General features: G+C 43.8%; 1 protein-coding gene across 6 annotated transcripts in view; it reads left to right on the top strand.

The window, feature by feature from the left end:
• Nucleotides 1–719: 719 nt before the first annotated feature.
• il1rapl1a (interleukin 1 receptor accessory protein-like 1a) overlaps nt 720–26,937 on the top strand; it is a 184,307-nt gene continuing 158,089 nt past the window's right edge. For 3 of the 6 annotated variants that reach the window (XM_084361499.1, XM_084361498.1, XM_084361494.1), the window contains exon 1: nt 721–1,572. The gene's annotated coding sequence lies outside the window, so the exon portion shown is untranslated. Of the gene's footprint in view, nt 1,573–2,464; nt 2,962–14,868; nt 14,958–26,937 lie in introns of those variants that run through there. The other 3 variants (XM_084361497.1, XM_084361496.1, XM_084361495.1) reach the window with 3 other exon arrangements.

Below are 26,937 nucleotides of genomic sequence, written 5' to 3'. Positions count from 1 at the left end.
TTATTTCTGCTCTGAGGGGACGAGGGGACTGGGTTTGCGTTGGACTGCAGCTGGTCTGAGGTTTAATACCAAAGCAGACAGACAGCGCTACAGAACTGACTCAAGGAAAATACTTCTGGGTTTTACACTTGATGGTTATGTATTATTAATCTTGGTGTTGAGTCACTGCCACGTTGAGAGAATTAAAAGAGTGTGGCTTTTTACACAATATGTGACAGTCTTTGCCACTTAGGACTGAGATTTATCCTCTGTTTAAGAGAGCAGCAGCAGCTCTGGAGGTTGTGTCTGCAGATAACCTAACAGTCCAATGACTCCAAGACCTTTATAAACAGCACAGAATTGCTGGTAATGTGTGACAAAAGCTGTTTTTCGCCTGTGTGCTCTCAGAACTCCGCATGGGAAGTCTACAGAGCACAAGGCGAGGTCATTGGGGTGAAGAGCGGCCACATTTCTTCTGGTTTGAAGGATCCACTTTGACAAACACCACAACAACAACTTTTGCCAGGATCCCTTGATGGAACTGTGACCACGTTGCTCATGATATCAGTTGTGTTTTGCTTTGAGCCCAAACTACACAGACGTTCATTAGGTTGATGCCTTTTAATACGACCCCATCCTGTCTTGCACTGAATCACAGCCGGAGATCTTGAATTTCCAAGCTCCCCCCTCATACAAACAGTACTGTGCGCTCAGTTCTCAGCCTCTCTCTCCGCCGCCCTCTTCTTTCCTCACCCTGCCTCCCTCTCCAACAAGTGAGGACCCTTTCTCCGCACCCTCCTTGTCTTCAGCGTCGAAGCTCGGAGCTGAGTTATAGGTGTCTGCTGGAATTTCTTTCCCCTTCATCCATTTCACTGTTTAATCGATGAGAGTGACAGAGCGCAGGTGCAGCGGCGGCGCGCGTTAGAGCCAGCAGGGGACGGTGTGTGGTGCACTAGGACCGGGGAGAGATCCTTCTCGTCGTGTGCATTGCAACTACAGAGCGGAGCTGTGGAGGAAACCCCCCATCGGATCTGGACATTATATCCATACATTTCTTTTTTCCCCCCCATCTCCACCGCGGCGCTGCTGAGTGGGGATCACACCAAGCAGTGCGTCTGGGATGGAGAAGCACTCGGGAGAGGATTAGTAATTGGGCACGATTTGTGTAAAAGTCAGCTGTCAGATTTTTTTTGGAGGAGGGGGGGTGACCATTTGGCAGCTTCGCCCCCACTCGTTTTGATATACATTTTTTTATTGGTTGTAGTTGTGTGGTTTTTTTTTTTTTTTCTTCCTTCTCTCTCTTTTTTTTTTCTTTACCCATCCGTTTTATTTCACGCGCGCAAAGTCACATCTGCGTAGGAGAGCGCTTGGCGCACTTCTTCCCCAAAGGACAGAGACAAGATCTCCATTATTCTGTTTGGATTTAAACTGGACGACTGGCTGAATGGGTGACCTCGCCGAAACACAGACTATCACCGGTTTGCACCCATTTTATGGAAACGTGTTTTCTCTATTGACCTGGAGTTGTGATGTCCAAAGCCTTCCCCACTGACTGACGAGCGGCGGCGTTACCATTTTGGAATCGAGTTGAAGGTAGGCCAGTTTCCCTCTTGGATTAACATAACGCGTTTGCTTTTTTTTTCTCCCCTCTGAGCATTTGATAAAGTTCGCAGAGCTCAATTTAACTGGTTCTTCGATTATTGCGGCAGCGAATCGATCGCCTGTGACTCCGGGTTGGTGTCGGACAGTTGCAGCAGTTATTCTGTGGGGGGGGAAGAAACGCGGCGCTGGAGACGCGATGTTCATCAGTTTTCTGAAGGCTGCGAGCCTGTAAACGCTTTGAGGAGGAGAAGTTCAACACCTGCCGCTGTTGGCGGCGATCGGACGAAGCTGAATGTAGATGAATATGAGCTGAAAACATCCAGGAGAGCGAGCAGATAAATAATTAAACTAATGCAACGTGCCGCAGTGTGAGGGGGAATATTAGCCTCTCCGTTTTTTGGACCCGGTGCCCTCTGTTTTGTATATTTGGCTCACGATGTGTTTGCTCATGAGCTCAGTCGTGGAGACGCCGGAGAAGCCCTCTGCAGTGCAGTCACACACACACACACACACACACACACACACACACACACGCACCGGCCCGCCGGGCTCACTGGAGCTCACTGAGGAGAGGATTTAGATAAAGGTGTAAACGAAGCGGCGGCTTTCCCTGAAGGTAGTCTACCAGTAAGCCTTATTATATGAACAATCCTGTCTTTATTCGGAGGAGAGGCTGCTGGTGGCGCTCAGGTGATTTAACAATAAGAGAGAGGCAAGTTTTTATCAGGGTTGCGCCACAAAAAGAACTTATCATCCCTCCCTCCCCCCCTCTCCCTCTCTCTGTTTGTGTGTGTGTCTCACGTGCACGCACACACACATACACACACTCACTCACAGCGGTTGGTTGCAGTCGCAGAGTCTAATTTGGAGACACAGACACGAGATGCCCAAACTCGCGCACACGCTGTCATTTTCTCATCAGCTTATTCGCGTCATTCCGCTCGTCTAACTGTGCCGGCAGAGACAGCTCTCCGCTTCATCAGCGTGTTTTCTCGCAGTCTTTTCTTCCCTCCTTTCTTTCCCATTCCTACCTACTGTACGACTTCTCCCGCGGGGACACACAGCGCGGTCCCTCGGGGTGGAACCGTGCGGATGCCGACGCATGACGCAGGAATCTGAGCGGTGATTGATGATGAGACTATTTCTGGAAGAAGCGCGCCGGGATCACACATGCCGGACCACTTTGAGCCGTTAGAGGCGGCCCCCGGGAGCAGTCAGCATTATTTATTGTTGTTAGATCATTTTAGTTTTTAATGTAACGTCTGCCCGAGCCTGCTACAAGTCGCTCTGAGGAGAGGTTGGTGTCGGTGTGTCGGTCTGTCAGTGGCTGTTGGGCTCGTCTTGAACATGTGCTGTGAGTGAGCGCGTGCTTGTGTCAAGGTAGGCTCTCTCCCTCTCTCTCCCACACACACACACACACACACACACACACACACACACACACACTGGAGACTATTCAGGTTGCTTGAAACACAATTAAATCCCACCACCGCTCTCTGGACTGCGCTCCAAGCAGCCCGGGCCTACACACACCGTGTTCTCTCACTCCGTCAGGTGACCTATATCTGCTCCGCTCCTGCTGGCAGAGACGACGTGCCAGGGGCCAGTTGGAGGTGAGCCACATCCCCAATTCGCGAGGGTGAACAACAGCAAGTCACGAGAGAGTGCGTCTGCGTGTCACTTCGGGTTTTTGGGTGCAGTTTTCATGAGCGCGGGGCCCCGGCGTTAATGAATTCGTAAAGTGACTCGTGTCTGATGTTACAAAGTGCAGCAGATAAAGCTGGCAGGCTGTCGCTGCTGCCAGCAGCGCCTCGTCACGGGGAAGATGACAGGAACTGTCCGCGGTGCTGAAACAGACAGCTCCTTTGTTCAACTCCGGGCTCATTTTGTAAGTTGAAATGCTCGCTGGCTGCAGCAGCTCTCTTTGGTTTAGGTTCCATGTTTAAATATTTGTACAGCCACTGAGACTCGTGGTAACTTTTGGGAGTGCGGTGCACGGTGGAACTTTATGATAACCATCATTAAAAAGTTATAGTAAATGAATCTTTAATTGATAGGTTTTTTAGCCCGTTAAAGGGGCACTGTGTAGTTTTAGAGATGAAATTCAAGCTCAGAATTTTAATGTGTACAATATTAATGATGTAATGATACAAACTCAGAGAGATTTATCTTTCACATAACTGAATAAACAAGCTGTTCTCAGGGGAGAATGAGGTCCCCAGAACACTGTGTTGTCCTCTGAGGTCAGTTCGTTTATTCAGTCATGAGAACAAAGAGAGTTTCTTTACTCAGTTTGTTTAGTCGTGAACAATCAGTCAGTAGACTAACTAACTTGCACCTTTAACAAACAATGAAATGCTTTATAATCTATTTATCAAGCAATTATTAATGTTTCTGATGGCTAAATCATGTTTATAGATGAACTACACAGTATGTATTAAACATTCACAAACTCCTAAAAACATCAGCTGCAACTTTACAATAATCGGTTGCTTAATAAATGCTTTATAAAGCATTCAATTGTTTGTTAACAGTGAAATAACTATTAACTAACGTTTAATTAAGCATAAACTTACTGTTTATTAATGATGGTTATTATAAAGTGTTCATAATAATGAGCTCTGACCATTTAAAGTAAATCTGGCCCTGAGAATTAGTCTGATAATACATGTTACCCCATTTTAATCGACACATTAGGTCCCACCGCGGCGCTGCTCGTGGTATAATGACACACTGAGTCATATATCCTGAGCCCTGTGAGGTGTTTTTCCTCTTCTTTTTTCCAGTTTTGGCCCTGCATCACAGTGTTTGCTCTGTGTGGCATAATCATGTGTACCGAGCGGTGATAAAATCCATTAGCTGATCATCATGAAGTGCTGCTCGGCTTGTCCATGTGAGAGTTGGTTCTGTGAAAATGAAACATATAAGCAAAAAGCGGTCCAACAGTATGACAAACAGGACTGTAGTAATTTGGGGACTGCGTATGTCTGTCCCAAAGCTTCTCAATAAAATACCCACCTGAAAGAAAATCTAAATCTCTTCTCGGTCTGTCGTGCTAGTTATGAATGCTGTTTTGCTTATAATGTATGAAACATGCTAAAATATACTCAAATGCGACACAGAGATGAACGCTTTATGAAGGCAATGATGGAGTTTTGTCGGTCGTTAGTAAAATCTCAAAGATTTTAACTTAAAGTCTGTTAAGTCAATATCTATTGATGAACGTGGTCGCACAATGGTAATTATAACTATAACGACCCACTGATGAAAGATTTGCAGTATCAGAATAAAATGACAAGCAGTGAAGCAGTTAGTGACGCGTTTTGCGTCACCTAGCGGTGGTTGGCCCGCCGGAGAGGGTAGGCGGCGCTATCGCAACAGACCAGCTCTTCAGCTCATACTGTTGCTCAGCTCAACATCTCATACTGTTGCGACCCTTACTGCTAGCATAACGAGATCGGTGACTACAGATGATTAAAGTTCAAAAACGTGCAAATCCAAAGACGTCCCACAGGTGACACTGTTCGGTTCTCTGGGAAGTCCAAAACCACACCAGCAAGTCCTGCTTACCGCTATCGGTGCAGCCTGAGAGAATGAAACAGATCTTCAGGATTCGTCACTTTAGTGATGAATTCAGGGATTCTCTCTTTCTCTCTCAGTCATGGGATTCCTGGCACATTCAAACATATCACACTCGCTCATGCTATTATTTGAGTAAAGTTCCATTGAGACTCCATATCTGAAATACTGATGATGGGGCTTACTGAAGGCATTTCTCCTGCTGAAGTCTTTGGACTCCACAGGGTTAAACACTCAATAGTTATAGTGCACAGGGCGCACACCATGCCTGCTATAAACACAGCTGGGGAACCGATATACAGCCCAAGTGGAAGTCAAATTCACCCAGGGGGAGCCATGACGTCCACTGTGCGCCTAATAATTGCCTGCATTTCTTTCCTGTGATTACCGCTGCTCCATATTTATGTATGTGCATCATCTGGTGTGCATGAAAATAGCTGAAAAAAGTTCCCAGTGGGACCACAGCAAGGCGAGTTTGTGAGTTAATGGTCATCTATCGAGAAGAAAGAGCTGCTGGGGAGTCTCCTTGTTTCTGTGTTGGTTGATGAATGATGTGTGTGTTTGGCCCTATCGTTGATTGAATTAGGCCACCCCGCAGACCCATCGCCTTCCCAAGCAGCACTCGAAGGCGATCCTGCGGTGAAGTGTATCAATAAGCGGGTGGATGGAGTGTAAGTGGTGGTGCTGCCTCGGGCAGACAGCCGGTGACGAGGAGGGGGAACTCGCTTTGGGAGAGTACCGCTGATAACACAGCAGATTGGGAGCCCTCGGTGCTGGCGTCTGTCGGTCCCTGCCGTGGAGGGAGAGAGGGGTGGAGCCACGCTGAGGTGACCTAGAACCAAACACTGGGCCAACTTCGGTTCAGCTTCCGTACTGTTTCCAGCTCAGCTGTATTATCAGGGGCTTTCCACATTCACCTGGGTGTGTGTACCACAAGCCCCTTGCGACTCAGAACGCATCTGTGATTAGGTGACGTACGCGGTTGTCTCAGAACAAAGCATCCTGCGAGCGCAGCGTTTTGATGGCTTTGTTTTGAAGGCTGGTTGCTTTGACGAGGACCCCCATGAGGCCACTGGCAGCTGAGCTCCCACTGTGGCAGATTGATATTTGTAATTTAAGGGAAGCTGTCACACAGCATCCTCCAGATGGAGAGTGCCGCGGAGGCACGCAGTCGATTAAACACGGTTTGTTTAGAAATAATCATTTTGATGTGGGAGCTGAGGATTCATTTGTGGCATATTGGCTCAAGGGTTCAAAATGTTCAATTATGCGCAGACGCACACAATCACATAATAATAATAACACATAGATGTAGAATGCAGAGCAGTGTCAGGGAGAAGAGGCTTTTAGCATGTATGTCGTCTGATGAAGCCCCTCAGATCGCTGCAGAAAGGACAGGTCAGTGATTTGTTTCCCCGCCGCAGAAAAGGTTGAGGGTAGGCTGCGGTTGAGAGCTAATTCATTAATTCACCCGCCGGTCGTGCATGCACACACACACACACACACACACACACACACACACACACACACACACACACACACACACACACCCACATGCACATTGTTTTCATCACGGAACTATTGGAATTGATATTTGGAGGAGGGTCATGTTTTAAAAGACCATCTCCTCCTTGTCACATTGATTGACAATAAAGGAACAATAAACAGCGCGGGGAGAATACTGCTTGATTAACTGCACTTCAAAAGAACCAAACATGTGCAATAAATCAGGTTTCCATCTCACAAATTAGGACGATGGCGGTTATACGCTGGTTTGAAGACCTTCAAGCTTGAACTCTCAAAGGATTCCTGAGCGACCGTCGAGCCCTGTGACGATGCACAGGTTGATGTGAGGCAGATGATTTGGGATGGGGTTTAAGACGGTGAGGAAAACAAAACAATATGAGATTTCATTTCACAACTGTCAGACGTAAACTGTCTGAAATCTGTCTCAGGGTGATTCTTTTTTTCAAAATTGTCCCTGTGAATCATGAGCCACTTATTAAATGTAATGAGGGGAAGGTGTCCCCGATCTTTTTTCAACAATTTTCTTGCATTCAAGCCAATTGGTGGGTGGAACGCATGCTCAGCTTTTATAGTGTTTATTGTACTCATGTCAAACATTATTAGCTCCGCAGTAATACAGATCAAGTATCAATTGGGTGATGATGTTAAAATGAAAGTTGTATCCTGTTGCAGAAATCAGCAGAAAGCTAAAAGCACAGAGACCCAAATAGCCCATAAAGATTCAAGTTTTTCCTTTCAGTGCTGAAGCAAATGTTCTGTGGACCAGTACCGTCCCACAGCCGGTGGTTGAGAACAACTGGCATGGAGAACCGGGGCGATCTGCAAAATCTAGTAGAGCGTGATTGAGACATTAAAACATGCAGGATTTTAGATTAGTTTCACCTCAATCATCATGAAGCCAAGTTGTTAACTGGAAGAAGAATGAGGACATTTGAGTCAAAAGACGGTAGCTTCAGACTTGCTACAGCCATGATAGTGTAACTGCTGGACTCAAGTCAAACCTAATCTTTAAAATCAAACGTGAAGTCGGGTTCACATCTGCTCAGGTCACGAATGATCTGATACGTTTTTAGATTGATTTCAACTTTAATCCTCTTATTAAAACCAATTTTAAACTGGATTGTCAGATTGTTTATTTAAAGGAGTCACTTTCGTAGTCCTGGAGCTTTATGGAGCTCCAGCAGAAAACAAAAAGAAACAAAAAAAACAAAAAAACGTAGCAGCATCCTCCTAAAGACCTAAAGTGGATGCAGATTTATTTTAAAACGTAAACCATTATGAATAAAGCTTTAGGCAATTTGTCAGTTTTAGTTGTGCTGGGACTATAGATGCAAATTAGCTGTTGATCCAAACCCCACATATTTATTATGCTGTTGCAAACTGCCAGTGTTGATTAATGAGCTCCCATGAACGAACAAACGAAGAAAGTGATAGTAAGTGATAGCTTGTTAGCTTACCTGACGTTTTAGCTTCATTTGCTTGTTTTTAGCACACCAGTGAACAACAGGGTGTCTGCAGGAAATACATTTAACAGTCAAACCAGAGGACAAAATGATGAGCAGGATTAGTAGCAGAAAACATGAATGCGGGAATCCACAGGATAGTTGACGATGAGCGCTTGAACTCCCCTCCACTGACATCTCCTCACTGATAACCTCTCTTCACACTGTCGCTCTCTCAGCACAGCAGAGATCCCACAGCACTGATACCTTTCAAACTCTTTCTTTAATACTCTAAACTTCTGTCTCTCTGACAAAGTTCCCACCCGGAGCGATTCTCAGAAAACTTTGCTTCCTGTCTTCAACTGTTCTCTGACAGCTGTCGATTTAGTAAACAAAGTCACTCTCAACAGCTTCAACTTTTAATTCGAAACACTAACCTGTCAGCAGTTACAGTGTTTAGACCAAAGAGGGGTTCGTTTCATTCTGTCACTTTATTCACCAGGTGAAACTCTCCTGTGTGTGCAGTCATTTATGCGCCTTTGCATCTAAATCAGCGAGTTTAGAAGATGACGAGGAACAGGCAGACTGAGCAAACTGAAAGAAGGTACTTGAGCTGGTTTTCAGTTGCTGTACAGCCGGACATAGTGGGCTCTGATTTGCTCCACTGGCTTTGATTCACTGTTTCTCAAATGACAGAAAGAGAGAGACAATGAAGGAGCAAAATGAAATTGGCAAGAGCACACACCGTATGTTGGAGGGGTATCTTCAACTACGGACTGACTGCAAGATTAAAATATATTGAATGAATGCATGCATGGAGGCTGCTGTGCTATTTTTCATCACAGAACATTGTATCTGAATGAGACTGTGCAACCCAAGAAATACATCAGATGTTACAGAAAATGGGTTTATGTTGAAGAGATGAGACTGTCGAGTGGCCATGGTAATGGGAGGAAGTCAGGGTGGATGAATGGGACGACAAAATGTTGTATCTTTTCTGTCAGCTTTGGTTTTGTTTTTTTAACAGTCGGCATGATCGTTTCTTAGCATAACGAATTGTAACCATGATGACAAAGCTTTCCCAAACCTTAACCAAGATGTGTTTCCTGCCATAACCTACCCAAATCTCAACTACATTAGTGAATTATCAGGTTTATGTGTGAAATGGCAACGTCGTTTGACCGCAAGTGGTGTCAGAGTTAAAGCAACAATATGTAGAAATGTGCATTATTGGCACCACCCTCCATTTCTCAGTGCAATACAAATGTCCTAAATACAAATATCAGGTTTCCTTAGCAATTTCTCTTTTAGAACCTAATGTTAAGTGCTAACTACAAACAATACTCCCCACGTCACTACATCATTTTGTTTTGCAAACGTGTGTAATGTAGTAAACATGACTGCTCAGCCATCTTTTCCATGCGGGAGTCAAAGTTCACACAGTTGTGCACACAATTCAAAACAGTAACAGCATGCCAAACTGATGTAGCCCAAACCAGAGACAGTACCACCTAGCTATAACATGCTACCGGCTAAACCTTTGTCATAATGGGCTGACATCATGCAAGTGCAACAGCACAGGACATGTAACTCTGGGTCTGTCTGCAGCCTTTCATTTAGCAAAGCTGTGGCCAATGACTAAAACCCAGTCTGAGATTTACTCGTTTCTTGCCTCTTGCTCGGTCACTGTCTCCTCTTCTCTTCTCAGCTTCCTCCGCCAACGTCCTCTTCGGTCTCTTTACCTCTGTCATAATGTCCATAGAGGCTGCTGAGCCTAATTCCTGAAAACCTCCTCCTAACGTCAGTACAAAATATGATCCAGTCTCACCAAAACCACTGATAGCTGGTGCTGTGTGTGATGTACTGCTGTAAAGCTTTACCCATTGGATCCTACCCACTCACTGAACTTACATTGTGCAGAAACAAAGACACCGTTCACCCCATTTCAAGTGACTGTACCATCAAAATGATTTTGAAGCTGTTATTTTAAGGGACATTTGTTACATAATGTTGCTTTAAAAAAGAAAACAAGTTTTTTTGTGTTAATGTATCATTATTTAGTAAATACTGATCGCACAGTGTAATGGCTACAGGATACTGACATCATCTGCTTTTTGGTTCCCTATAAATGTCACTTTCACCATGTAATTTTGTCAGTCACTGGGCTCTGAATCTCTTTGGAAAATGAAGGCTGAGTGGATATCCAGTCCGGCTGGCAGTCTGGCACAATTGCTGTGCTTTCATGTCTCCATTATAGATTAAATTAATGAATAAAGTCACATTGCATCCCGTGTTGATGGCAGTTGCTAGGAAAACAGAAAGCGATCCAGTTGTCTTTGCAACAGCAACACCAAAATGAACACCAGTTTGAAAGGCTAGGACAGGACGTTTGTTTGGGATTTGGCCGTAGTTTCTGATTCTTGTAATCTGTATTTCAATTGCAAAAAGGCTATCCTCACCAGAAGCCCTTTGTTCTCCAGCCCTGAAAACATATTTTCTCAATCAGCTTCTTAGAGCCTTGAGGTCCTACAAGAACAATTTTCAGCCAAAGGTTTGGCTGTTCCTCATTAAAATTCTGCATTTGTTCCTCTGACTGGTTTGAAGTGATCAGAGCTTTCTTGTTGGAGAAAGGGTCATGTTTTGTACTTTCATGCATCAGGCCGGATTCGGCAGTGTTTTTAAATCAAAAGGCGACGGCAGTCGTGGGGTAGCTAATTTAGTCGGGAATTAAACAGAAATGCTTCAGATTTGAAACCGGGTTTGCAGGTGCTTTAAACCCACCTGCAGATGAGGACTTCTTTGGGCCACACAAATGATGTCTGTCGTCAGGATCAAAGGTGGGAGCAGGGTGACTTTGTTCCAGCCCTTTCTCTAAGCTAACCATGATTGTGCACGGTTTTCTCTTAATCTTTACCAAATAGTTTTAGTTGCCAAAACCTCACCAAACCTCCATCATAGAGACGGGAGATCAAACAAAGCTGAATCGTTTTGATCGATGCGCAGTCATTTTGAAAGGTTTTCACCACCTTTGATGTCGAGTTGAGTTGATACCGACACCGGATCAGACAATGTTCACATGGGTCGCTCCAAAAGGCAATGACAATTTCTCATCGTTACGTTTGGAGCATTTCAGGCCCTCACAGCTGCTGGTGTACATTAACGTGACCACCAGGCCTGTCAGGAGGAAAAAAATGGACAGGACGCTGTTGATTATTTCTCACCTGATCATGTCTGGCATGGGAACGAGCGTGAATAGATTTTACGTGTGACTGTTTTCTTATTAGGTTTCTCCCTCTCCCTTCGCACGCCGCCATCGGCTTTGTCATAACACAGGGAGAGTAGGCCACACCAGCCAGCCACAATGGAATCATTCTCTCCGCTGTCACATTGCATCGGTTCTGGGAAAATCTTGCCAGTGTCCCATGGGGGAACGAGCAAGAGATGAGATACAAACGCCTCCAACACATGTGCACAAACAGTACAGAGAAAGCAATAGAGAGACGCAGCCTCTTTCTCTTCGCTCTTTCTCTGTGACGCAGATACACACACTAGATTAGTCTTGGCAAATTGCTTTGTCTTACAGGATGAAATTGCATTTAAAGGTGTAATTTAATTCTTTTTTTATATATGGAATTGGTTTCGGAAAGTGAATCATTCCTCGGAGACGTTGATGTTGAAAATCTCCGAGCTGGCGGTTACTTGTAAGACAGTTGTCAGAATTTTTTTTCCAGATCAGATTTGCTCACAACAGTGAAATTGTAAGCCCTGATCCCTCGGTGGACTGGACCACAAAGAAGAGACAGAAAGAGAGAGAAGGAGAGAAAGGGGAGTGGGACTTTATCTCAATTTTTCTGTTGCTTGGCTTGTCAACTTGTCTCTGAAATCCACTCAGATGGCCCCAGCTCCGAGCTATAAAGAAGGAAAAGACAAAAACACAGACGAGAGGTCATGCGAGAATTGGCAAGGGAGAGGGAGAGAGAGGGAGAGGAGCAGTGAGAGGCGACGAGGGAACGAGAGGTGTTTCGACTGTTTCCTAAAAGAACACTCTGCCCTGTTGTTTTGTCAGCTGCAGTGGTCTGTGTTATGGCGCAATGAGTCCCCGGGGATCACTGACTGCCATAAATATTGCACTGCGTGGAGCAGCCGTCTCTGATGTGGGCTCACATTGGGTACAGGATGCTGGCCATTAGAGCTTTTGGTCAGTAATGAGTGGGTGAGGAGTCCCAGCCAAGTGTTTAAAGTCTTTAAACACTCGTCAAATGGAGCTCACACAGAGGCCCGCACATGGCAGGAACTTAGGGGTAGCAGACGTCCTCCTTGTTAGCGGATGAGCTTAAATATGATACTCCTGAGTATAAAGAGCTCATAATAAACAAGCACAAACATGGCAGGCTGCTTTTTAAGTCCAGAGAATCTTCACAAGATGATCAGTAAGTGTATCAGTTTGTTCGAGCTGTGACATTGCAGTGTGTTTGTCGAAGGTCAGTGACATGTATGTGTCTGCTCATCCTGCATATGCTTTTGTGTGTGTTAGTGTGTGTGTGTGTGTGTGCACTGATCTGACACACAGGCCCAGTCAGTCCTGTTCTTGGCTCCAGCAGCGATCTGGCACTTCTCCTAGGCTTGCAGTCCCTGCCATGCCTCCCCCACTCCCTCTCCCTCTCCCTCTCTCTCTCCTGCTGCCTCTCTTCCCCCCTCCTCCCCTCCTCCTCTTCTCCCCCCATCCACACACCAGTGCAGATCAGCCGGCCCAGGCCTTGCAAAGGGTGTCAGAAAATTAGAGAAAGCGAGCTGACTGGAGCCTCCCAGTATGCCCGCTCATTTCTGGCTCTCCTTGCGGTGCTATGCTATCGTATGACAGTAATGTGGCAGCGTTGTGGACCTAATTATAATACGCCGCACAAAAGATGCTGAACACATGGCCTGTGAAGAGCTGTGGCTATCCACTGGCCAGGGTAGCGACTGACAAAACCCTTTTCCATATTCCTTGGATGAAACCTTGGATAACCTCACAGCAGGGATACACACACACACACACACACACACACACACGGACACACGCAGATTCACTATCTCAGTTATTTCAGTGTTCACATAAATCCTATAATAAGGTTCCATCTAAGATAACCGGACTGCTCCCCGCAGGGCCCTTTTCCCCTCGCTGAGACCCACAGCAGCTGCACTCTCCATTGGATACAGCAGTGGTCGGAGAATAATCAATGATACTGAGTGTGTGTGTATGTGATTACATGTTTGTATCAGGATCTGAAATACAATCAGATGGATATAAGGGCTGCAGCTAACCATTATTTTCCTTTGCAATTAATCTGCTTATTTTTCAGTGATTAATTGATCACTCATTTTGTCAAATAATGGCCAAGAATTGTAAAAAAAATGCAGCAAATTCTGAGATTTAAGAAGCTGGAAAGCAGCAAATGTTTGAAGTTTCTGCCGTAAGAAAGCTCAGAATTGCTCCTGATTAAAGTGTGTTTACAGGTCTTTGGGAGTTCTAACTTCATAAATGAAAAAGTAGTAAAAAGCCTTTTGTGGCTTGAAAAGCAGTCCACTGGTCCGCTGGACTCATTATGGACGGTTTAAAAGCAAATGATCCAAATCGATAGAGCAGAACCAGAGATATCACCTTTTTTAATCCCACGCATTCTTCTTCCTTTTCAAAACCTGGCGCCCACATTACCCACAATGCAACTAAGCCGCTGAGTGGCATCATTGGAGGCAATTTATCAGATACAAGCAGCTTCCTGTGGAGCCACAAAAGTATTCATACTACTTTTTTTCCCATATGCTGCAGTTCTCCACAGAAACTGTAAGCTATACTTTAATTTTCTTTTGATTGATAAATTACTTAATTGAAAAACCATTGTGGCACCAGTGGAAACTAGATGTTCAAACTGAAAAGCCTCTCTGCGAATTACAACAGCCAAAACAAACAAGCCAGATTGTTTTGATCACATCCTTTTCAACATTACATTTAAATAATAAGAAACAAGTAAGCTGCACTAGAAACCTTTAATGTGTACTGATCAGCAATATAACCCTCACACGTGGAATATGTGGCGTTTGGAATTTCAATATCATCTTTGTCTTTGGTTGCATGTTTGTGCGTAAACATCATTTGTGCGAAGAAAGCATGAATCTATACTGTAGGTGTGTATTGTCTATTGTACTTGAGCTCTATACTGCGTCCTCAGCGGGAGCTCATTTGGAGATCTGCTTTGGAGTCCCATTGTTTGACACAGTGGAGTGCACGCTAGGGTCGGTCTGAGACAAACAGGTGAGCGTGCTGGAGAGGCGAGAGACGGCTGAAGGTCACAGAGATATGCTGAAGGAATGTAGTTCACACACCGCAGAGCTGAAGAGAGGCGGGGTGGAGGGGTGGTGTAAATAAGAGCAACAGATAAGGAGGTGAGCACACGCTGAATAAAACATTCTCTGATTCCTCATCCTCCCCCCAGCTGTCTCCCCATCCACCCTCCCGTCCCTAGCGAATGTGTGATACCATCCGTTCAATAAGACCTCATCAGTTTAATAGGGGCTCTCATACACCTTCCAGTCGCTCTCTTTGTGTGTGTGTGTGTTTATGTGTGTGTGTGTGTGTGTGTGTGTGTGTGTGTGTTTGGGGCTTTTGGTTGGCTGTAGCTATTGTTCTGCAACACCCACAAGTTGCTCTCATTGGTCCGGCTGCTGATGAAGCCCATATATCTTTCTCTGCCAAAACTGACAGCATCCTAGGCTCTTTGTAGGCAGCAAAGTAGGAGAGAAGACTTTTCCACCTCACTGCGAGTCTGTGACAGGTTTACCTTCACTTTGGTAAGTTGATATCCTGTGTGTTTGTGGTGTCTGCTTCAGTCTCTTTTCCTCTCGAGAGCAGAGTGAGATGTTGTGCTGTGTTATTTTGTTGTCCAGCAGAAGATGTCAAAGATATGATATCTTAACAGATAACTTCAAAATGATTTGATTTATTCACATTTTAATATCCACAGTGTTTCGTGTATGAAGTAAGATATTTTTTTGTAATTAGTTTTATGAGACTCCCGGGCTCATTTTCTCCCAATCAGTGGAAACATTTTTTAAAGCTTTATGTAGGAATAATCCATCACGAGGAGTCAATTTGTGCCAAGTTTTATCAGAACGATCGTATAGTTTCTGTACATAAAGTTCCAGTCACTGTTTCATTTTCTTCAGCACACTCGAGGACATTGTGAGAGCTGAGATGAGACATTGATTTTCACTCTCTTTTTCAGACTTAAACCTTCAACAACTGGTTAACATTCTCTGCAGTTACTTTAGGACCTTCCCTCTGTAAGTCTTAATCACCAAGGCCAGACAGGCATCAATTGATCTAAAGCAAGATGTTGCATTTAAATCAGAGGGGGAAACAGTTAAGACATAAGATGAGTAACTTTAAAAAGAAAAATTACCACTACCAGTTCATATTAACAACAGAATAACTTCATTGGCCAGGCACACTGACACAGATTTGAATCCATTTGTAGCTCTAAATATGCTGTGCCGAAACAACAACATACAGCTAAACAGAGACAGCATAATATGTATCAATGTCAATATATAGCTTTTATTGTCGAGGCAAACAGGCAGAAAATAGAGATAAACAACAACAGCTGGATAATAAACAGTGATATATAAGGAGGGTGCTGGTGTGATTGGCAGCTCTTCTGTTCAAACAGGCTGTGAACATCTGTCAGTGCAAACCATTTTTGAATGATTTTTGGTGGTACAGTAATGTATTGTTCATTTTATACATAAGGTTCCTCTATGTTTATCTGTTGGTGCATGAAGTTTATGTCTATACCACCAACGTGAACTTTATTGAGGTTTTCCTCGATTAACCCATTAACAATCTTCACAGTGCATGACTTTCCTGTTTTCTTACCCTATTCTAGTAGTCAGCAAAGTGGCAGACATGATTTGATCAGGAAGTTTCAGCCTGGCTTATTTAAAGTCCCAATTTTACATTTGCTTTGTCTGACAATGGATGAATTTACCCACATTTTTATGAAACACTCAGTCAAAATTCTCAAATCTTTAGGAAGTTTAGTTCTGTTACTGTTATTATCAAAAGATGCACTTGGATGTTTTAGACTTCCATATGACTTTTTTGTCTACATCTGACCTTTCCTAAGCAAACTACAGCCACTTATTTTAATATTGTCCTAGGTGAAAAAACAGGTGTAATCCTATATTTCATTTACTGACCATGTGGATGTGTCCAAGAAAGTTCACAGTAAATAGAAAAGTTACTAAATCATAACAGAGGACATTGAATCAAATTTGACTTTTTTCAGAGAAATACATGAAATACATGAACATACCATACCATACCAAGAACAATGCCGGCTGACTGTTACATGATTTTTTTTTAAAGCATATGGATTAGCAGCTCAAAGGTTTTAAAACATTTGAGGACTATAGCTATTTTAAGCTGCCAGTGGCTATCTGGGTCTTTGAGGGTTAAGAATGTTATTTTTAAATATTCACTTTGAAAAGGAAGACAGCAACAAAAAAGGGCAGATTAGCCTACATGACATATAATAAAATAATAAAAGCACACTTTCCAGTGACATAAAACAGTCAAGTCACGCAGGAAATAAAGAAAAAAACAGCTTGATTTGTACTTAATGTTTGTCACATACAGTACGATACATTGATATAGTAACAAACTGATAATTGAGCACATGGACAGATTTTTTTTTGTGTCTTTCTTACCTTGTTGTGGAACTTCGGCTCGTTTGACCATTCAGGAGAGATGAAGAAGACTCAGAGACACCGATGACTTACGTTGAGATAGTTTATAAAACAAGATCTTGGAGGAGCAAAATAACAGCACGTCTGTCTGCGCAGAGTGATGCCATGATAATCCTAACAAGACTTCCCAAATGATCACATTATATCTACAGCTTCAGGGAGCATCCCTCCCATACATGGTTTTCTGTTTAACAACATATCAAGGGGGGTGAGTGCAGCGTTCTTCTCACCTCTAGCCAGAGGAGTAGGCGGTAAATCGGTCACAGACACTAAGTCTGCTAACATAGATGGATCGAAGGCCTCTTCACGAGTTGTACGCAAACAATCAGCTTTGCCTTGGCTTGGTTTGTCAGACATCTGTCCTGTAGACATATCTACAGTAGCTTGACTGACCAGGTTGCAGAGACCATGAGATATGCTCCTCATAGAGCAGTCTTCACTATCCTTATCCAGACTTTAACGTCTGTACAGGGTACGTATGACGTCCTATTGTATGAGGTGAGAATGACCTGGGAGAACCATATTTTCCTCCCACACCTTTTGTAACATTTCTTAACTCCCCCTCCGCCTTCCCCCCACTTTCCTCTCCGTGTCTTCCAGTCCTCTCTATTCCCAGCCTGTCCCTAGTCAAGCAGAGAATCGATTTCTAAACAGGCGAGACTCTGGGGACCGAGCAGAGAACCATTATTGGCCTCATTTAGGCTCCATTGCCACCACGATGGCTCCTTTAGACAATAGGATAGACTCTGTCATGGATACCAAAGCGTAAATGCACATTCCAGCTGAAAACCGCTCAGGCCAGCATTTCCTGTCTTCAGGGAGCTTTGTTTCAAGAAACTGCTGTCGGTTTGAGAGGATGGACCGCAGTGCCTCTCCACACACCACTAATATAGGCACATCCAGCACATTTCACAGCCGCAGGCGAGATAGGAGAGGAATATAGCAAATGTATGGGCTTTTTTGTTTTTTTCGTTCTATATACTACATGCCACCTTTCCCTTTTTCATCACCACCTTAGTTTTTTGTTGCAGTCTGCAACATATGGCAATGTGTTTCTACTCCAGACAGCGACTGCTGATTCCTCATCAGGGGACTGTGTTCCTCTATAGCAGCTATTTGTCTGTCAGGCAGCTGAAGCGTGCAAAGCCAATCACGTCACTCTTTCTCTTTCTAGGATTGAAAGGTGTCAGGAAAGCTCCTGCAATTCCAGTTACAGTTTATCCAAGACAGGGATGCATTATGTTTTGACCAAACTAAGCTGATGGAGGTGAAAGATCCACTCCCGGATTGTGTTACAGTGTCCCCAGAACCACAAATTTACCCCCAGGCTCACAGTTTGTTTCTAAATATACGTTCATGAAGAAACAATATCTCAAATTTGTGAATGTCTGTTACACTAATGTCGTCCAGTAATAAATCTCAGCCCCTGGAAGCTGGCAAGCGTGTGGTTGCATGAGAGGGAAAGCAATGTGATGCACCAGAGCCCTGAGGTGCAGGGCAGATACATGCACCCTAAGTATAAACCAAAGCAACAAACAGTAATGGAGAAATTTCCTTTTAAAGATGGTCTGAGGTGGATGTATTTGATCTCACAAAACAGCCAAGAGTTGAATCAATAGTAGGTTTGTTCCTGAGAGTCAACATGTTTGGCATGCACAAATAGATACACATCGTCAGGCTCTGCAGAAAATAACGGTTACACATTTAGAAAACTCTGTTGGCATCACACTGAACACTTGGATGCCCTCTAATAGCAGCTGTCAATATCAGACTGCAATTTGGCAAATGAAGGGCATTTTGTTCCTCGCCTAGTAAAATAAGAATCTATATTAACTAATCAATAACCATTTGGAGGTATTTTTATTTACTTAAGTTGATGAGAGGATACAATTTAGCAAATCTACAATGCTCGGCTCAGTTGCTTGGCTACATGATTCACTTCACTTCACATATGTGCTGTGGGAGTGAAAAAGAGAGGAGATGGGAAGAGATAGGAATATATTACACTGTATATGACCCCATTTAGACTCGGTATTTAGATGTGATCTTTATCTGGGTATCCACAAAGGAAAAACACATGTTAATGCAACATGTACACATTGTTGGAATGTGATCAGATCTACCTGACCACAACTGGAGGCTGTCTGGCTTGTATGGTGTTCAGATGGGTGAAAACACAATTTGTACAATGTGCTGGCATCCCCACTCAACATAACACTGAAACTAACTGAAGATGTTCAGATTATTGTAGCTAACATACATTACAGGTTGTTTAAATTCAGAGAGCGAGCGAGCAGGCAAGAAAGTTGTTAAAGACACGCCTCTAATTACTGATTATACATCGACCCTTTGCCATGAAAGTGCAACAAGATTTCTTATGCAACACAACTGCTTGAAAAATGATGGCAAAACAGGTGGGAAATGAATAATACACAGAAGAAAAAACTTTTATTTGTGTCTTTACAATTTTCTGTCGTGGTTTGGTTAGGGTTACACAACAAAAAATACTTGGTCAGGTCTAGGGAACTAAATTCCTTGGTTAGGTTTAGGGAACCAAAATAAGTGGTTATGTTCAGGGAACAAAAATACTTGGTTAGGTTTAGGCAACAAAAAATACCTGGGAATACTAAGGAAAGCATGTTTTTGCTTAAAAGAGACCCTTTCACAACATTAAACGCGTGTTTGAAAGGCAAACTCTCCCATGTGCATATTTTTCCAGTCTTTGTCCTGAGTTGCTAACCTATGACATTATAAAAATGGGATTGGTTAGTTTCAGTAATGGTCCTGGTGTAACAATAATTATGATGTTCTAGGAGGAACATCAGATGGTGCACATCCAGGCACAGATCCCATTCTAAAGTGTAAATGGGGTGTGATTACATCTGGTGTATAAACTACTACTAATAATAATTATTGAGAATTATGTATTATATATATTATGTCTTTAGCACAATATGCACAATATTTTAAAAGTGCTTTATGTAATTTTACCATTTTCCATGTTAAAAGGCCACTTGGATTTGAATTGTGTTCTGCTAAATACTGTAATTGAACCTTCCTGTGACTTAAACCAGTTTGCTAACAGCCTGTGTATGGGTCTGTGCTTGTGTTTGAAAGTGTTTTTTCTTGTTTGTCCGTGTGCGAGTGGTGGTCCAGCTGCCTCCAGTGGGATGTGTACACTAAATGGGTGAGGAGAGCGTTGGACCCTGCTCTCCATCAAAGGCAGTATTGACTGGAAGCATGAGAGTGTCTCTGCAGCCAGTCATCCTTGGACAGCTGACAATGGGCCTGGGCACGGGGGGATATAGCTGAAAGCAATCAACAACCACTGGAGGAAAATGCTTCACTGCTGGTGGAATGTGTCTGAACTCAGACCTCACTCGCAAAAACCACCGCTCTGCTCTTGACCAATCATGTGCAAATGGCTCTAGTTTGCCTTGAAGCTCTTTTAATTAATTATGTACAGGGTGTTGCACTTTATGTGCCCGAATGTGCTTTTTTAAGTGCATACAGTATCTGTGTGTCTACGTCCAGAGCTATTCTGGGGATTGGCTCAGAGTCGTGCGGTAATTAATCTCACTCAGTGAAGAGGTGCATGTTGGGACTGAGGCAGGGCATAGCTCGCCGCACCTTGCTCGTTAACTCTAACCACCTATGGCCAGCCTCTGGAGATTAACGAGGGCTGCCCATGGTCAAAAGCGGTCAAATGTGTTTTAACGAATGCTCATGCAGCCTACCACCAAGCATATTTTTTTATTCTGAGGCAGTGATTCGCATTACTGCTGCAGAAGAACACTCATGGGACCTGACTCACACTGTGACACATCTGGCAAACAGCAGAGGAAACACACAGGCGCGCGTACACAAACACACACACACACACACACACACGCCACATGGCACAGGCGCAGGAACAGGTAGACATACAGTGAGCATAGTTGCAGTGTGCGGTGCCATTTACTAGTAATCCCAGCATGAATCTGTTTGACACAGTGACACACAGAAACACCTATGACTCACTCACTTGTTGTGTATGTGTCTCTGCTTTCTGTGCTTATACAACTCGTCTTTGTGTTTGTCTCTGGACGCTCTGCATGTTGGTGTCACGTTTGATGTCGGCAAAGCACAAAATACAGATGGAGACAGAATAACAATGACAGTGAGAGAGCTGCATCTGCACACAAACGTACTTTCTGACTTTCCCAAGTAATCGCTTTGTGTTTGACTCCAGTGTTGACCCGGCACCATATCATCAGTCAGTTTATGTGTTCCTCAGAGCATAGCTTCAAAAGGTTACTGCTCACGTATATGAATAATGTAGTATGCCACAGAATGGAGGATGGTATGCATATACCCTATAAATACAAATTCTCATCTCATGACACCAGGAATGTGATCTGAATACAGCTGGAGTATTTTTCCACCTGCCCAATCCTCATTTAATATTCAGCAGTTATTACTCATGCAATATTGATCAAAAACCACTACTGGTCTTGTAATGTGCGTGTGAGAGAAAGGTTAATTCCTTGTTTTTGCAGCGGTGTGCACAGAGCAGTTCGCCCAGCTCGGTGACCTTGCTATAACTCAGCAGAGATGAATGTAACAGATCCGTGTGTTTTCTCTTCAAATACTTGCCTGATTGAGCCTTATATGCTGACTTTTGAATAGTTATAACACTATTTGATATTATTTTCAACAGTGAGTCAGACTCTCTGAGATAGTTTTCAGGAAAAATAGAGTTTTACATGCACTGCTATGTCAACTTACAGCAGATTGTGTATTACATTAAAAACACTAGATGGCATAGTGTATATTTTCCAAACCAGATGAACACCAGCGACACAGAGAATCGTTTCAGATGAATATTTTTTCCCTGTCTGCATTTCTGGTCCTGTCAGGGCACAGAGCCACGTCTAGTGAATGCTATGAAGACATACTTTACCTAAGACTACAGCTCAGGCTGCCTTCAAATTGGATTAAATCCTTAAATCACATGATCAATCATCCACAGCTCGCTGTGCCAAGATGGCGGAGGTTTCCTTCTCCGTCTTAAAATGGCACAACTGCATTCTATAGCAACAGCAACGGAGCTGCTTGTGGTTTTAGGTTCAGCTTGTTATTTGTGATTGCTTGTGTCCTGCTCAGTTTTGAGAGATAACATAAATTAGAAAATGAGGGTAACAAAGCCACAGTCACACAACACATGCACACAGCAGAGGGAGTGTGCCAGCAACAAATAGCGTGAGGTGATAATTGAATTTGGGAAACATTAAGGGAAGATGGGAGGAGATACAGCTATCCTGGGAGATACAGTCCCATAACAATGGCAACAGACTGTAAATTCCTCTGCTCCTCTGTCGGGGCGAGTCAGCAGGCAGCGCAGGGCCATGCCCCTCATTTTTCTGGCTAAAAAGCAGCAGGCAAACGGCATGTGTGCTACTGTGTGCATGCTTCATGCATCGCTGAAGCGTGGACATCATGCCATGCCTCTGTGTGTGCCTCCTCAAACACACCTGCTCCTGACGCCTCAGAGATAAAAGCTTGGCCGTGGTTCACCGTATACGAGCAACGCCACAATGTTGCATTACAATAAGAATACAGATCTGCGCTACGTCTTACCGCTGCACAGCACACCGGCATTTTCTGTTATTAGTCGGGCATGTGTTTGATTTTGTATTTAGAGGTTTCAGAGAGATACTTTCAATGAGCTGTGTCTTCTCAGCATGGTTGTTTTTTTCCCCATGTTACCCTGGAAACAATACAACTTATATCCGGATTAAGTCAAACACAGCCCGATGAGAGTCAGATCAGTCACTCTTGTGGAAGGTCTTGAATGTTTAAATCAAATCACTCGATCCTTCTGTTTTATGAGGCTTTGGCCTTTTCTGGGAATGAGCCTTAGAGGTGACTGTTATATCCCTTTCACACCCACTAAAAGCTCCTCTCTTTAGTGGGAAAGGGGAACAATCGATATCCATTCCCAGGTCAAAATACCTGGTATTTATCAGGTATAGCTCGATTGACTGTAATGGAAACATAACACCTGGGTGGACACACTAATTTCCACCCCTTTTCCGGCATGAAGCTGTGACTCACGTTGAAGTAAAGGATGCTGGAACATAAATAGTTGAAGCAGCACTCAAACACTGTGCAGTCAGCGTTGAGTTGAGAGAGAAACTGATGGAAAAGATATAAAAAGTTACGCTCACTGGCCTTCATTCTGCTGTAGTGTTCCATGTTGTCAGTCTGTGACGTCAAAGATACACACTAGAACAAAAATCAGAAGGGCACACTCCTCTAACATGCAGTGGAAAAAAGGCTCAATTGCCTATTTTTAGCAGGTTTAGCCATATACTTGTTAATTTTGGTGTTAAAATGAAAATACTTAAACTTAGCGTTTACTCCTTCTGAGCACCACAAAATACTGAGAGAACCTCTCAAGGGTGGAGTGATGCAGGGTTAACTTCACCCTCCACGTACTGCCAATTAATATCTACATTTTTTTCCTGGAATTGATTGGAGAAAGGCTGCTTTACTGAGTCTACAGCCTGATGTTTAATGTGTGTAAATACTTTCTCCACAGCCGTCCATTAACAAACAGTCTGTCCGGCCTCTGCTGAGAGTTCAGGATGACCTGTTTCAACTCTTAGACGTGCCATTGTGGAGCAGTTTCAACTTTTTTGTGGCCAGAATGCGGGGAATGGAGGGGGAGTGCAGAGGGAGGAGAGGTGAGGGGAGACGAGGTGTGTTGGGTGTTTGTCGGAGTCGTCCATGGTGCACAATGCCCCTCTGTGTGTGAGGATGGCGAGCTGGTGATGTCATGGCTGGCAGGACCCAAAACCCACTGAGCTTGTGAAGGCGTGACATGATTGGGACAAAGAGGAGAGTCGCTGGCATTGTCCCGTTGAATCAGGCCGTGACAGGGGGCAGCTCTCCATCCTGCAGCCAGAGAAACACAAACTGTCAATCATTAATGTTTGGTAAAACAATTTATATGAGAAGCCTTAAATCTTTTTTGGGCGGCAATTTGGTTAGCTCTTTATGGTCAGCTTACACTGTATAGAGAGGGTCTAGCAAAAGTCCCTGGTTGGAGTTGAACCTGTGATGTTGCGGTTACACTGTACGATGTGGGTCTTTGACCACCGCGTGACCCAAAATGGAACAATCTTATTCTAAGTGGTGTTATTACTATTTCTTCACTGGGACATCATTTATTTGCTTTTAGTATAATAATGCTTTCACACTGAGAATTTTAGTTGAAATCAAAAATATGCTCAAGTTATCAACAGAATGTGATTAACGGTTTGACATTATGTAAAGATGTCTATGTATTGCATTACAGAGATATGTACTGATGTAAACACGCTAACCAGCTAGCATTGGCCTATCCTGGTTCGTCATACCACTTTGTACCTCAAGAGGTGACAGTCGAATAGTATAGCCCAGGCATCTTAGCAGCAATTAGCTGTTGGTCTATTGATGTGCTGCCCCCTATATGATTGGAGTATGTACAGTATGTGTAAGTATGAACAATTTTGATATCACTGATCATCTTGAAGAGAGAGAAAGGCAGCAAGCTAACTCAACTTAAGGCTCGATACGGCTGTCCCTAATACCAGTATTTGTGTTTCGAAGCTTGAGTGAGAATAATAGGCGGATATTTGAAGCCTCAGAAGAATGGGTCATTATGTACTTATATACTTTTATTTGTTGTTGTAATTACGAGTCTAATGCGAGACAAAATCAGGAGGGAGACATCAGTCACCGTCTCCCCCACCAACGTCTCAGAAGTCAACTTGATGTGCGAGTAAGTGCACTGAGGGTCCAGCTCGTCACAGTCTGGTGATCACGGGTCTGCAAATGTGCAAGCGGAGCAGAAATGCTCCCTCGCTGGTTATTATGTGGATTTGAGACCAGTTAAATGCAATGAGGAGCTCCATTTCTCACTCTTTATCAGTCTTTTGCCTCTTTTTCTCGGTGCAGCCGACGCAATGTCGTGTCTCTCCTGAATTTGGACTTTGATTACCATGGCAACGATATAAGCTTCAAAGCATTAGGGTCTCTAAAGCTAAAAAACTAGAGCTACTAGGGTTAAGGAATTTTCAAAAAAAGCGGGGAATAAGGTTATCCACTGGTGTTTTCTGAGTAAGTAACAATGGAAAACTAAATATGCAGACACAATGGTGATATTGTCTGTTTCTCTTGTTCTTTCTCTCTCTTCTGCTTGTGGGTGTGTGATTATGGTCTCAGTGAAATTCCCCTATGCTTCTTGACTTTTCAATTTCTCACACTTGTCATTGTGTATTTGGTTGCTGCGAGTACCTCCATTATGCTTGTCTCGTTAAATTTCTGGGACAGTATCGCAGCAATGGTAAGAGGATGTGTTTATGTTTAAAAAGGGGATATGATCATTTTAAACTGAGGACTCAGAAAATCTGAACTGACCTCTAAAGGATTTGGGACCTCTGAGAGTGTTTCTGCCTGGTGATTTGTGTGTGCACATGGCCATAAACTGACCGTGGATATTACAGCTGCATCTAAAACCGCACAATTAGAACCCACCAGCTTATCGGCAAGTGATTTTAAAGGCCTTTTAGCCGAACAAAGAGGAGCCAATCCTTTAGCTGTGGAATTTGCCAGAATGTTATTGGCAGAGCAGTGTTTATCGACTGAACGTCGTTTCCTAGTAGAATGTGATCGAGGAGCAGAGAAAGGCTTCTTTTCACAGCAGGCCTTGCAAGTATCGTGTAAACACACACTGAGAGGAATCCTTTCATTAGCTATGCTAATCTGGAGTGCACGTGACTCGCCACAGACTGCAGGGTCCCTCCTGGCTCTGGCTCTCTGCGCCGTTGGTTTCTGTCTCCAAAGGCCAGGGTCCTCGTTCTGCGCTTTCTGGTTCATTGGGTTAATTTGCTGAATGTATTGCGTTCTCCTTTTCTCATAGTTAGACTGACAGAAACACGGATCTGGCTGTTGGTGAATCTGCTCCTCCTATCACTGTGTTCTGTTTGGATGTCTTGTATTTCTGGACACATACAACTACCCAGAACTGGCAGCTTTAGCAGAGTGAGAGCTTTTGATTGCGCCGCGATCTGTCACCTTTTGTCCCTCTGTCGGCGTCCATGCTTATAATGAAACAAAGCAAACAAGGCAGTGGGTGTCTACTCAACATTTTTGGAGATGCCCTCATTCGCTTTGTTGCCTAGAGTTAGATAAGAAGATTGGTACCACACACATATCAGCATTCTAAAAATGAACCTACTGAAAGCAGCCAGCTAACCTAGCTGAGCAGAAAGATTGAAAACGGCTCTGTCCAAAGGGAACAAAATCTCCTGTAGCCTGCAAAGCTTCATTTTCTTTCTTTTCCTTTTTCTTCATCTTTGTTTCATTTTTGAATCTGCAAGTGTACAGTACCAACAAGCAGAGACTGGGAAGGAAATGTTAATTTGTGAGCTTCACAGCCTGTTTTCACCGCAGGTGAGTCGTGTTCCAGATGTGACGCTTCAGATGTGACCTGCGTGTGGCAGCTCTCCAATGCTAGAGATTCAACCAGAAACACCGCAGCATGTTTCAAAATCATCCCAGGACGGTTCTCTGCTCTACTCAGTTTAAAATATGCATCTAGTCTATTTTTGACGGAAGTGGCATCGAGCTGCACAAAGTAGATCAAGCGGGGCAGGAAGTTAGACACCAAGTCTGGCCAGGTCAATAAAATCGGGCGTGTAAAACTCTCAGCTATCTCTTCTGAAACACGTCCAGTTGCCATGTTGATGGAACTAAACCATGTGCATACGCGACACCATAGAGTCGTGCCCGGTACTGACCGGCTGGTTGGCAAATTTTCCTAAGTTTGGTCAGAGCCGGGCTAGCAACATCCCCCTGGTTCCAGTCTTCACAGCCTCTTTCACAAATGAACTCTGGACAATATCCAGAGAATCAGATCAGGATATTGTCCACATTGGCCTGTTCACACATGCAGCACACATGATGTCAGACGTGTTCATGTGGGAAATACTACCCT

The sequence above is a fragment of the Pagrus pagrus genome (genome assembly GCF_965226575.1).
Source record: "Pagrus pagrus genome assembly, chromosome: 9".
Classification (NCBI taxonomy): Eukaryota; Metazoa; Chordata; class Actinopteri; order Spariformes; family Sparidae; genus Pagrus; species Pagrus pagrus.
This window is presented reverse-complemented; position numbering and strand designations above follow the sequence as displayed.